Here is a 14,490-nt window from a genome sequence, read left to right as displayed (position 1 = left end):
ATCAAAACAGCACTATACCGGCATAAGATCAATGAAATAGAATTGAGACCCCATAATACACCCATATGGCTTTGGTCAATTAACTCTTGATAATAGTACTAAGCAATTTAACAAGAGAAAGTATAGTCTGTTCACTAAGTGGTTTGCGGAAAATATATATACTCATGTAAAAGAATGATCTTGTATTCTTACAATTTGCCATATAAAAATTAACTCAAAGTAGATCAAAGTCCTAAACATAAGAACTAAACTCACAAAATTCTTATGAAAATAAAATGTAGTATAATGATATTGGACTTTTACCTTATAGCATGTGCAGAAATTAACTCAGAGTGGATCAAAAATCTAAAAGTAAAAGAGAAAACCATACAACTCTAAGAAAGAAAGTTCATAGAGATACATTTTTTGATCTTGGATTTGGCAATGATTTCTTAGATAAGACAACAAATGAACATGCAACAAAAGAAAAATATGTAAATTGAGCTTCATCAAAACTAAATTTTTTTATGACATATCTATCAAGAAAGATATGTCAACTTACAGAATGGAAAACATTTGCAAATTTTATATCTAATAAGTGTCTAATAAACAGTGTGTATAAAGAACTTTTACAATTTCAAAATGGGAAGAGGGCTTATTTATTTATTTATTGATTGATTGATTTAAATAGCAGATATTCTAATGCATGTATGGAAATATTCATTGTAGTTTTGCTTTGTACTTCCATAATGAATACACATAACATTATTTATAATCTTATTTATTTATTCATCATCTTATTTATCATCAAAATTTATCCCTTAGCCATTTTTAAGTATACCTTTCAGGAGTACTTTGATTAGTGATGTTGAGCATCTTTTCATATACTTATTAGCAATATGTGTGTCTTTTTTTGAGAAATGTCTCTTTATGTATTTTGTCCATTTTTAACCACATTATTTGCTTTTTTGACTTTGTTGAATTGTAATGTTTGTTATATATTCTGGTTATGAACTTCTTGTAAAATATATAATTTGCAAATATTTTCTCCCCTTAAGTCTATTGACTCTATCTACTGCCTATTGACTCTATTATTTGTGCCACTTGATTCTCTGCCAGCCAATTGGTGCATTTAAGTAATTCACATTTAAATTGATTATTCTTTTTTTATTACTTTTTTAATTAAATCATAGCTGTGTACATCAATATGATCATGGGGCACCATACACTTGGTTCATAGACCATTTGACACATTTTCATCACATTAGTTGACATAGCCCTCCTGGCATTTTCTTAGTTGATTATTCTTAATGAAAAGCAAGATGAGGGGTAGGAGGGATTGTGTAAATTCACACCTATTGGGTACAGTGCATACTATCTAGGTCAAGAGCATGCTCATAACTTTGACTCAATCTGTACAAAAATAAAGTATGTAAATAAAAAATACATACCCCCAAATATGTTGAAATAAAAATAGATTATTAATATAGAATTAATTAAATAGATATTGCTATAGGATTAATATTGCTGCATTTGTAATTGATTTCTATTCATTGCTCTTGTTCTTTTTTTCTCCTTCATTTTCTACTTTATTTGATTTCAATTGAGCAGTTTATATGCTTCCATTTTATTTCTTTTTATATGAATTACATCTCTTTTTAAAAAATTAGTAGTTTCTCTAGAGTTTATAATTATACATATACAACTAATATAAATATACTTTTATTTATTTATTTTTATTTTTTATTTATTTTTTGGCAGTTTTTGGCCAGGGCTGGCTTTGAACCTGCCACCTCTGTTATATGGGGCCAGCGCCCTACTCCTTTGAGCCACGGGTGCCACCCTAAATTTACTTTTAAATAACACTATTCTGCTTCTTGAGTACTGTAGGCATCCCAATTCTTTTCTCCCTTTCCTTATAACATTGCCGTTATTCACTTAACAATAAGGATAACTTATGGTATCATTCAAGGCATTGTTTTTATTATTATTTGAGCAATTATTCTATTACAACAAGAATGAAATAGAAAATTTTATTTTACATTAATTTATACCTTCTCCAATGTTCTTTTAATGTAAACCTTCTTGTCTGAAATTTTAATTTTTATTCTTCCCAATGAATTTCTTTTTTGATATATAATATTTTACATTATTTATGGAGTACATGTAATATTTTGTTATATACAGGATGTGTAATGATCAAGTCAGGGTATTTAAGATATCTACTAGTTCATGTATTTGTCATTCCTATGTGTTGGGAACATTGTAAGTCCTCTTTTCTAGATATTTTGAAATGTAAAATACATTGTTGTTAACTCTGCTATTGGACATTTCATATTATTCCTTTATAACTAATGGTATGTTTGTAAGCATTCACCAACCTCTCACCTTACATGAACATAGCATCTGCCCCCGACAAATAAGCTATCTTTCTACTTTTTACCTTGATGAGATCAATTTTTCTTAGCCCTCACATATAGGTGAGAACATGCAATGTTTTTCTTTCTGTGCCTGGCTTGTTTCACTTAATGTAAGGAGCTCCAGTTTCACACAGGTTGCTGCAAATGATTTCATTCTTTCATATGGGCAAACAGTATTTCATTGTGCATTCATACCACATTTTATTCACCCACTCACCTGTAAACGGGCACTTAGGCTGATTCATATCTTTGTTCTTGTGAATAGTGCTGCAATAACCTTTGGATAAATACCCAGTAGTAGTGGGATTGCTGGACTGTATTTTACTTCCTTAAGAATTCTCCATACTATTTTTTAAAAATATAATGGCTGTACTAATTTACATTTTCACCAAAAGTGTATCTTACTAATAATAGCCATACCTGGGGTAAGATGGTATCTCATTGTGATTTTGAAGTTAATTTCTCTGATGTTTATTGACGAGCAGTTTTTCATGTACCTGTTAGCCATTTGTATGTGAGAAATGTCTATTCAGGTCCTTTCCTTAATTTTAAATGGGATTATTTGTTTTGTTGTTGTTGAGTTGAGTTCCTTGCATATTTCAGATATTAGTCCCTTGTTGGATCAATAGTTTGTGAATCTATTCCCCGCCCCATTCAACAGGCTTTATCTCTTCATTCAGTTGTTTCCTGTGCTGTGCAGAAGATTTTTAGTATAATATTATTCTACTTATCTATTTTTGTTTTTGTTGCCTGTGGTTTTGAGGTCTTGGCCATACAATCCACCTAAACCAATGTCTGGGATTATTATTTCCTCTAGGTTTCTTTATTGTAAATGTGACCGTTTACATTTAAATTATACTGTTTTATGTTCTATGAGAGGGGTGTCCAACCTGAAGCCTGTGGGCTGGATGTTGGTTTTGTAAGGATATTTCTGCTTATCTTTGGGGTCAGATATCACAAAAAGTATGCGTGGAATTTATTTTATTTTTGCTAATCAGTTTTCATTAGTGTTCATGTATTAAATGTGTGGCTTAAGACAACAGAGAAGAAAAGAAGGTCAGATACCCCTGCATGGTTTTGGCAATTGCATATGTGTTTACTGTCATAGTTTCTTACTGAAAAGTTCCATAACTCTACAAATTCTCTTGTGTTTCAGCTTTAAAGTCAATTCCTTTTCCCACACCTAACCTCTGCTAATCACTGATCTGTTTTCTTCTAGTGTGTCATAGTTTGGGTACTATGTTTAAGTCTTTAATTCACTTTGAGTTGATTTTTATATGCAATGAGAAAATGGGCTCTAGTTTCATTCTTCTGAATAGGAACATCCAGTTTTACCAGTACCATTTACTGAATAAAGTGTCTCAAGTACCTTCTTTTACCATTCCTTTGCAGGGTAGGTATGCTACTGATCAATTTCCTTAATTTTTGTCTGGGAATGTATTTATTTATCTTCCATTTTTTTTTCTTTTGGCATGGCCTAGCAGCCACCATACTTTTTTTTTTTTTAATTAAATCATAGCTGTGTACCAGAAGACCAAAAATCTCTTCCATTTTTAAAGGATAACTTTGGCGTATATACAATTCCTGATGAATATTTTATTTTGTCTTGTTTTACTTTCAGTTCTTTAAATATATAACCCTAGGCTGTTGCTTGCATGGTTTTGACAAGTCCAATGTAATTCTTACTTTTGTTTTCTATAGGTAAAGTTTTCTCATCCTGTCTCCCTTCTACTTCTTTCAAGTTTTCATATTTTTCTTTGATTTTCTATAATCTTAACATTATGAGCTTAGATATACATTTTTTGAAATATGTATTTTGCTTGGAATTCTTTGAACTCTCCAAACTGTTGTTTGATGTTAGTCATTAATTTTGAAAAAAAATCTTCCATTATTACTTCAAACATCTTATCTTTTAGTCTTTTTCCTTCTCTTATTCCCATTACATGTAAGTTGAACTTTTTGAAATTGGTCAACAGTTCTTAGATGGCTTGTTCTGTTTATTAAATTGTTTTCATTTTTATTTCAATTTGGGAAGTTTCTATTGCCATATGTTCAACCTACTTGATTTTTTCCTAAGCTGTGCCCAGTTTACTGATGAGCCCATCAGAGACATTCTTCATTTTTGTTACAGGTTTTAAAAAATTTCTAGCATTTAATTTTTTTTCCCTTGAGTTTTTCAAATCTCTGCTTATATTACTCACTGTAATTGCATATTAACTATGTTTTTCATTAGAATCCTTAACAAGAGAGGAAGAAGGAGGTGGTGGTGCAGGATGACGGTGATGACCTACCAATGGCTGAAGCTGCATATCACACCTGAAAAATTTTATGTGGAAGCTTGTGATGATGGAGAAGATGATGTACTTACCATTGACCATATGTCCACAGAGGTTACCCTCGCAGTCAAGAAAGATGTTCGTCCTACAGCTGTCACAAGACCAATATTTGGTATACTGGACACTATTCATCTGGTGGCAGCAGTTGTTCAACACTAGTCCAGAATTCCAAGAAATGAGTCTCTTGGAAAGGGCAGATCAGTGGTTTGTATGGAATGGCCATTTTCTAAGAGAACTTTCTGCTCAGCCAGAGGTTCATCAGTTTGCTCTTCCCGTGTTACATGGTTTTATTACCATGCATTCATGTTCTGTAAATGGAAAACACTCTGATTGTATACTCATCTCGAGGAGGAGTTGTTTCAGAGGTGGTGTGCACTATTATGTAAGAAGAATTGATTCAGAAAGCCAAGCTGCCAACTTTGTCGAAACAGAAGAAACTGCACTACAAAGGAAGCAGAGCTTTGCTTGTGCAGACTCGATGTTCAATACCAGTTTTTTGGTCCCAAAGACCAAACCCCAAGTATAAACCACTGCCACAGATCAACAACGTAGCAAATCATATGGATGGTTTCCAAAGGCATTTTGATTCACAAGTAATTATTTATGGGAAGCAAGTCATAATCAATTTGGTCAATCGGAAGGGATCAGAGAAGCCACTTGAACAGAAATTTGCAACAATGGTGTCTTCCTTAGGAAGTGAAATGATCAGATACATTGCCTTTGACTTCCACAAGGAATGTAGAAATATGAGATGGGATCGACTGAGTGTTTTATTGGATCAGGTAGCAGAAATTCAAGATGAATTAGGTTATTTTCTAGTGGACTCTGCTGGCAAGGTGGTGACAAACCAGGAAGGCATTTTCCACAGCAATTGCATGGATTGTCTAGATAGAACCGACATGATCCAGAGTTTATTAGCTTGTCATTCACTTCAGGCCCAACTTCAGAGACTAGGAGTTTTGCATGTGGGACAAAAGCTTGAAGAACGAGATGAATTTGAAAAGATTTACAAAAATGCCTGGGCTGACAATGCAAATGCTTGTGCCAAACAGTATGCGGGGACTGGTGCCTTGAAGACTGACTTTACCAGAACCAGAAAGAGGACTCAGTTGGGACTTCTAATGGATGGCTGGAACTTACTGATAAGATATCATAAGAACAACTTTTCAGATGGATTTAGACAAGATTCCATAGACTTATTTCTTGGAACTATTCAGTTGATGAATTAGAATCACATAGTCCTTTAAGTGTTCCAAGGGATTGGAAGTTCCTGGCTTTGCCTATTAACATGGTTGTTGCCTTTTCAATGTGAATTATCTGTTTGTGTATGGCTGGTGACACTTGGACAGAAACACTGGTGTATGTGCTGTTCTGGGGAGTTGCTAGCATTGGGACATTTTTTATTATTCTTTACAATGGCAAAGATTTTGTTGATGCTCCCAGATTGGTCCAGAAAGAAAAGATGGACTGAATTTGTGTTTATGGAAAGCAGCTTGGCTTGGAAGTTTCCATTATGCAGAACTGGAGTCTTTACTGACCCACTTTCCATATTAGCCAGGGTCTTATAAAGCCTTTATTCAAAAGCACATCTTGTACTTTGTGTGAGGTGATAACAGAATTGATCTGATGTTCCTGCCTTGGTGGTCTCATTACTATTGGGAGAGTTATATTTATAATTTGAAGTTGTCTATAATTAAAATGTAACCTGAATTCAGCTTACAGAATAGAAGTTGAATCTATTAATTGAATACAATTCATTGTCCATTTAATCAACTCTTGCAGAATAAGTAATATATTTTTTAAAATCTAGCTTCTTTCATTATTTAAAACAGTAAAATTATTTTTCTATCTCTGTTTCATTGTCATTATAGAAGTAGTTACTGTTAGCAGGCATACTTTTCCACATACTCTTTGAACTACTCATTAAAGTTTAATGATAAGCTAACTTTGTTTGTAAAATGTAAGTCCCTTGTAGGCATCAAGTAGTTTGATGAGATAATCTGTTATGTGGTAGGGAAGAGAAGAATGAGATCTGGGGTTCTTTGATATTTCCAGCAGGCTACCTCACTGCTGGAGTGTGTTGAAAGAGTTCAGATGTACTTTGTCTTTTTAAAAAGTTGTAAATAAAATCAAAGAATGTAAAGTCTATCTCTTATGCTAAAGGTCCAAAGCTGTCTCTATTTTAAGGATTGCCCCAGTGTGGAAAATACCATTGACTTGTCAGCTGTAAATTTTGGTTTCCTTGGAGATTACTCATTGAGACATGCAGACCTCTGAGAGGGTCTTGTGCCAGATTTGTTGCTAAACTGAGGGGCAACAGCTGCTTTTCCACGCATGGTACTATTGATGCTTTCCACTGTGTCACGGATTTTGTTGGCTATCAATAAGTGTCTCCAAAACTTGGTGCTTCCAGGTAGTGATAGTTCTCCAAATCAAGGACCAACTTAAACTTTAATTTATGTGCAAAAACAGACCTGAAAAATATGCTTCAGAAACTGTGCATAGTTCTCATTGTAAGTCCGATTGTATATTCAAATTGTAATTATTAGATTTAAGTATTAGAGCAGTATATAAAGTAGTATAATTATCACTATTTTAAAACAATTAACTTAAACACTGCTATAATATTTCATTACTGTGCTTGAAAATACGTACAGTTTTTTTCCAATAGTAATACATTATGTTGTCCTTAAATATTTTCTAAAAGCACCTTTATGTCAACACTACCATTTTCCAATATTATCTTTTATAAGCATTAATAAGAGTTATTAGTTTTAAAAACTAAAGGAATTAAGAGCTGGAAACCTCTCTGTAGCTTAAAATCAATCATTAAAACTATCAATAAAGTAAATAGCCACCTATTCTTAACATGTAAATAAGTATAATTTGTTCCAAAGATGGAATATTGAAACTTAGTTCATGTCTGCTGTGATATATTATTTAAATGCTACTGGGCATTTCACGTTAAGAACTTATGTCAGTAACTACAACAAAGACCAAATCCAAACTGCTAATGTGGCTGCTTTATAGGGAATGTACTAATATTGGTGTGTTAGATTATAAGGTATTAATATTTCAGAACCCTGCGATGATTTTGTTTCTAAATTCATGTACTATATACAGCCTTAAGTGAGAATAAAATGTCATATTCTTTTTAAAAAAATCCTTAACAAACTAATCATCATGATTTAAAATTTTCAGTCTAGTGATTTCAAAATGCAAGTCATATTCAGAGTTTGAATCATATTCAGAGTTTGAGTCAGATTCAGATGTTTGCTTTGTGTTTTCAAACTGTTTTTTTTTGTTTGTTGTTGTTGTTGCCTTTTAGCATGCTTTCTAACATTTTTGTTGACAGCCAGATGTAATAACATGATCATCCAACTTCCTATGAGGTAATAGAAACTGAGGTAAGTAGAATTTTAGTGTGAATTTTCATGTTAATCTGTCTAGGAGTGGCTTAAAGTGTTTAATGTTTTCTATAACTATAGGCATGATAGGTTTCAATTTTTTAGTGTTCTTATTTTGTTCTCTCTTATTGAGTTTCCCTAAGAATTCCTTCTTAAATAGAATTAGAACCTTGAACTTCTTTCAGCAACAACCCACTATATTTTACATAATTCCCGTTGATGTATTAGCTATGTGTGGAAAAGAGGAAGTTTTATAATGTAATGATTACTTCTTATTCCATTTGTTGGCTTATGTCACTTCACAATTATTTCACAGTTTTTTCTCACTTATAGATAAGAGAGGAAGGTTATAGAGGAGTGGGGTTTGGTAAATGTCTTTTTCTCAGGTTGAATAAGATTCTGGAAAAGTTGATTTCTCCACAGAGTAGACTTTTGTTATTGAAAACACTCTCCATATATTTAAAATGAGATTTTTCCCTTTCCCTTTCCTTTTCCCTCTCCATATAGGAGAGGATTTGTCTTGTTTCTTCAGGTTAAGAACCTGGTGGGTTTCCTCATGAAGGTGAGGAGGAACCCTGAGAATGCAGCACCCAGGAGTTTCTCACTCTCATGATAGCTCATACTCAGCCTCTAGCAACAACTTGCCAAAATTACCATTTAAGTATTTTAACTAATTTATTGCTTCAGTGCTTCTATCCTAGGAACTCTGATTTTCCATGTTCACCTGAATTTCTAGATTTGGGGATGATAATTTTCCCGAGATCTCAGTTCTCTAGGAAGTTCAAGAAAACTCATGGATAATCACTTTGTTCCACTATTTTTTTTTTTGTATTAGCATGGAAATGATAATTTCTAAGCTCTTTACACATCAGAACTGAAATGAGAAGTCTAACTTTTAAAAAATATTTTGCTTTGAAATAATTTTAGACTTATAGAAGAGTTGAAAGGATTGTGCAGTGTTTGCATATACCTTCACCTAGGTTCTCCTAATGTTAGTATCTTATATTACCATGATATGTAATCAAAGTTTAAAAAATTACATTCTTCTACTAATTTTACTAGAGTCTTTATTTGGATTTCTCTAGTTTTTCTACTAATATCCTTTTCCTATTCCGGTATCCAATTTAGGATCCAGTAGTACTACATTTATTCATCATGTATCCTTAGTCTTTTCCATTCTATGAAAATTCCTTAGCCTTTCTTTGCATTACATGATTTTGACACTTTTGAAGTGTATATATTAGGTAATCTGTAGATAATTGGTTCTTCATTTTGTCCTGAACGTTGGAGAAAACCTGATGTTTTCTCATGGTTATATTAGATTTTAAGGAATAAAATTACAGAGATAATGGGCCTTTTGCAGAGACTCTTACAAAGAGAAATATTATGCTGATTCACCATTTTATTGGTTGTCTTTTTGGTTAATCATTTGATCCATAGGCTAAGGTGGTGTCTGTTAGGTTTCTTCATTGTAAATGTACTATTTTGTACGCTTTATAATTAATAAATGTTCTTGAGGAGTCTTAATTCTGTGGGTTTTGGTAATTGCATGGAGCCAGGTATCTACTATCATAGTTCCTTACAGAACAATTCCATCACTACAAATTCTCTCATGTTTCAGCTTTGAAGTCAATCCCTTCTCCCACCCCTAACTTCTGTAACCATTGGTCTGTTTTCCATTTCTATAATTTTACCTTTTCCAGAATGTCATGTAATGGAATCTTCCAATAAGTATCCTCTTGGATTTAGCATTTTTCATTTAGTGAAATGCATTTGATATTCATTTACTTTTGATTAGTACTCCATTGTATGGATGGACCACAGTTTGTTTCTCTATTTCACGTTCATTTTATCATTGTTGAGAGTATATGGTCAGTTCTTGGGAATAGCAAATTGTTTGACCCTCTATAATTCTTCCAACATCATAATTTAGAAAATTGCTCCCTCCACTATTCTGAGTATTTCTAATAAGCAAATCTACCTTCTAATCTATAGGCAGAGAGGGATTATTAGCCCCACTTTTCACTTGAGGAAATCATGGCCTTCCCATCACAACACAGAAAATTGGGGGTACAGCCATGATTTTAATACCATATTTTCTGATTTCTAGTTGAGTAATAAAAAGTGTTTTTGGAGAAGAATAAATATGAATAAAAAGCTGTTAAAATGTGCTCTATAAAGACAACATATTTATGTATTTAGCCTGATAAAAGAGAAAGCTTAGAAAAGACCTGGGAAACTCTTTCTAATCACATGAAGGACTTGTAACTGAGGTTAAATGAGACTAGATAGTCTTTAAGGAGCAACAGGAGAGAGGGCTCAGTTATACCTAATATGTGAAACGAAAGATATGGAGTTATTTTGTCTCTAAAATTAGATTAGAACAAAGCAAGAATATGCTATAGAAACCCGTCTTTCCTCATGCTGTGATGCAGGGACATAGAGATGTTCCAAGGACCAGTCTGTGCTTCACCATCTCTGGTATACTGAGAAGGTTCTAGAAGAGAAATGAATGTATTCCTTGACACAAAACTGTGTGCAACATCATAGATGTATAGAATGTCAGGATTGGAAGGAAACTTCAAGATCATCTAGTCAAACCTCTTTATTTCAAATAGGAGGCTGTTGAGGCCAAGTGAAGGGACATTAATTGCACGCAGTCTAACAGAAAATTGGAAGCAAAGTCTCCTAATTCTCAAGTACTGACATTGATGTGTTCTTAAGATCATCATCTAGAGACACATTCATATGATCAACACTTCATTCCACAAATATTTACTGACCAATATCTGCAGAGTCAAGGATTTATTTAGGCTTTACCAACTTGTGGTATCAAATATGAGCACATGAACAAATTGTAAATTTCATTGGTTCTTGATCCTACATAACTAATTAAAGACTTGTTTGGAAGCCTATCCTTTAAATATTTCCAGGAATTTCACATATCATACTTGTATTTGTCCCTTCTTTTTCTCTTCTCCACCTCTGTTCTTGCCTAGTCCTGCAATTTCCCTTATTGTAAACACTACTGGAATCTTCATTATCCCAAAGTTACCAGATGGCCTATGTCAAATGAGAGTAAACTGCCTTTCTTTATTTGAATTTTTCCTTGTCAGAGATATTCTAAATCAGCATTAGTTGAGTTCTTAATAATTACATTTTCTGCAAAATAGCATTTTCACAAGCTCTTAAAATCCACCCTTTCTTTCTTCAAAATGAGAAAGGAGAATTCTCATCTAAGGAGGCTTTTCGATCCTCCATCACATAGGCCCCTCACAGACCAGTTTGCAAGATATTCCAGAACAATTCAAAGATAGGGAGGAATATGGCTGAGGTGGCTTTTACTGGAGTTTGCTGCCCAGAGGCAGAGATATTGGACAGAAGTGGACTCAGTGAAGCTGAGTGTGGGGAGCTAGGCCAAGAAAGAAGATAGACAAGTGCATTCATCTCTCCTAAGGCAAGCTGTGACTCCAACAAAGAGGATCCAAGAAAAAAATTCCAGGTACAAAGCCCATTGTCAAGTGTGGGAGGCTGCCCTCTGCATGCGAGCAAGGAACAAAAGACCTCTCATTTTACCCCATGGGAGGGAGCTGCTAAACACTAGGCCTTCGTCTCCAGGAGGTTCCAATAGTGAGCCTAGGCATTATCCTGCCCAGCATAAAATTGAACAAACATTTTTCCCACAATTCTAAATTTCTAGTCCACACTTCCCCCCTTGCCTGGTGGCTTGAAACTCTGACCCCTGCAGACCCTGGATTGTTGGCAATTCCATGAAGAGGCCTGGGCATTGGGGGGGGCACTAGACAGCAGTATGGAGTGACTTGAGTGGAAGCTGGGGGGTGTGGGAAGAGAAGGATGTGTAAAGAGAGATATGTGCCATGACAGTGTGTGGCAGGTGATCCTTTCTGACTCAGTGGCTCACTAGAGAGATCCAGGCTCTATCCTCTCAGGTTTGGGATAAAGAACTGACTATGAATTTCTACTATCGGACCACTGTGTACCCTTTGAAATTTCCCTGTAAGCAGTGATTGCACTGCTTAGGACAATCTGATTAGAACTCTCCAGCTGGACTGTCCACCCAGGGACCCTTTGAGGTTGAGCTGCAGTTGTTTTGTAGCGGGAAAGGACTGATTCTCCTCCCAGAGCTCTCTCTTATCAGGGGCTGGATGTAGAAGTTGCTTGTGTCTCTCCCCAGCTGAGATTTCAGCCTAATATTGTGACTTGTTAGGATTGGGTAGAGGCTGGTTTACTTAAAGTCAGAGACAGCTTGTGCTATCTCACCAAGCATATCCTCAGAGTCTCTGGCTGCAGCTCTGAAAGAGACCTTTATAGGGCTGTAGGGGAAAAGCCATAATCACAAAGCTCAGTTCATTGGTAAAGGGCTGGTTAATTCCACTTTCTGGAGCCCTCAATCCAATCTCACCCTACCAGTTTTAATTGCCAAATTGTGGAAAATACTTATTGGGCACTCTGGAAACATGAATAATCAGAGTAGATCAACTCCCCAAGGAATGACAAAGGAGATACAACAGAAGATGCCCATTCATAGACAAATGGCTGAATTGTCAGAAATAGAATTCAGAATATGGATGGGAAATAAGATGAATAGAATAGAGAAAAAATGGAAATAGAAATCCAAGGAGTTATTCAAAAGTTGTCTCAAGAAATTGATGAAGTCAAAGGTAAAGTCACTGGGAATGTGGAGATAACAGAGGTCAAGGAAGTGAAAAAATTATTGGAGGAGCTTCATAATGCAGTCAAATTCCTTAGTAACAGAATTGAGCAGGCAGAAGAAAGGACCTCAGAAATTGAAGACAAGGCTTTTGAACTATCCTACGTGTTCAAAGAGGCAGAGAAATGGAGAAAAAGAACAGAACATTCCCTGAGAGATTTGTAGTAATATTCCAAAATGTCAAACATCTTGACTTATAAGAATTCCTGAAGAAGAGGATGGTCCTAAAGGCACAGATGCTCTGCACCAAGATATTATGGAGGAGAATTTCCCAAGCATTGTGAGAGATACAGAAATTCAGATAGTAGATAGTTTCAGTACCCTAGCATGACTCAATCCAAATAAAGTATCTCCTAGACAAATTGTAATTAATTTTGCCAAAGTTAGTATGAAGGAGAAAATACTGTAGGAAGCCAGACACAAGAAAAGTATTACCTACAAAGGAGAAATATTAGAATGACTGTAGATCTTTCAGCTGAAACTTTTCAAGCCAGAAGAGCATGGTCATTATCCTTCAATCTTCTAAAATAGAGAAATGTTCAGCCAAGAATCCTGCATCTAGCTAACCTGAGTTTCATTTGTTATAGAGAAATCAAATAATTTAGTGATGTACAGATGTTGATGAAATTTGCCATAACTAAACCAGTTCTCCAGGAAATACTCAGACCTTTCCATAATTACCAGCACAATGGTACCATCAAAGTAAACTCATCCAGATTTTATCAAACAAAATCTTTGCTGCAAAATGGGGAAATAATTAAACATTAAAAATTAGACCTTTGAAAAATATGATGGCCAAAACACTACCATACTTATCAGTTCTCTCAATTAATGTTAATGTTTTAAATTGTCCTCTAATGAGTCACAGGTTGATTTACAGGATACAAAAGCTCAGGTCAAGTATCTGTTCCTACAAGTGATTCATCTTACCTCAAAGGAAAAAAAAAAGACTCAAATTAAAGTGATTGATAATACAGACAAATGGAAATAAGAAAAAAGCAGGGGTTCAAATTATATTTGCAAACACAATAGGATTTAAACCAACAAAGATTTTTTAAAAAATGCAGAGGCAGATACTAATTTGTAAAGTGAAACACCCAACATGAACAGATTTCAATAATTAACATTTATGCACCCTATCAGAATGCTCCCCAATTTGTAAATCAAACCCTAATGGATATGAACAATTTGATATCTTCCTGCGCTATAGTAGTTAGAGATTTTAACACCCCTTTCTCGGTTCTGGATAGAGCCTCAAAGATGAAAATAAACAAAGAAATAATGGACTAAACTTGACCCTAAAGAAAATGGACTTAATAGACATCTACAGAAAATTTGATTCTAATAAAACTGAATAAATTTTCTCATCAGCTCATGGATCATCCTCCATAATTGATCATATCTTAGGACACAAGTGTAACCTAAACAAAGTTAAAAGAATAGAAATTATTCCTTCTATCTTCTCATACCATCACGGAATAAAAGTTGAACTCAACATCAATAAAAATATTCATATTCAAACAAAGTCATGGAAACTAAATGTTTTTGGACTGAATGTAAGCTGGGTCAAAGATGAGATTAAGAAGAAAATCACCAAACTTTTGAAACAAAATGGT

The 14,490-nt window shown here is 34.3% G+C and overlaps 1 pseudogene; it reads left to right on the top strand.

The window, feature by feature from the left end:
- Positions 1-4,700: 4,700 nt before the first annotated feature.
- Positions 4,701-6,206, top strand: LOC128577731 (phosphatidylinositol-3-phosphatase SAC1-like; annotated as a pseudogene).
- Positions 6,207-14,490: the final 8,284 nt, after the last annotated feature.

Source organism: Nycticebus coucang, chromosome X (genome assembly GCF_027406575.1).
Source record: "Nycticebus coucang isolate mNycCou1 chromosome X, mNycCou1.pri, whole genome shotgun sequence".
NCBI lineage: Eukaryota > Metazoa > Chordata > Mammalia > Primates > Lorisidae > Nycticebus > Nycticebus coucang.
The sequence above is the reverse complement of the archived record's forward strand: the minus strand, read 5'-3'. Positions and strand labels throughout refer to the sequence as shown.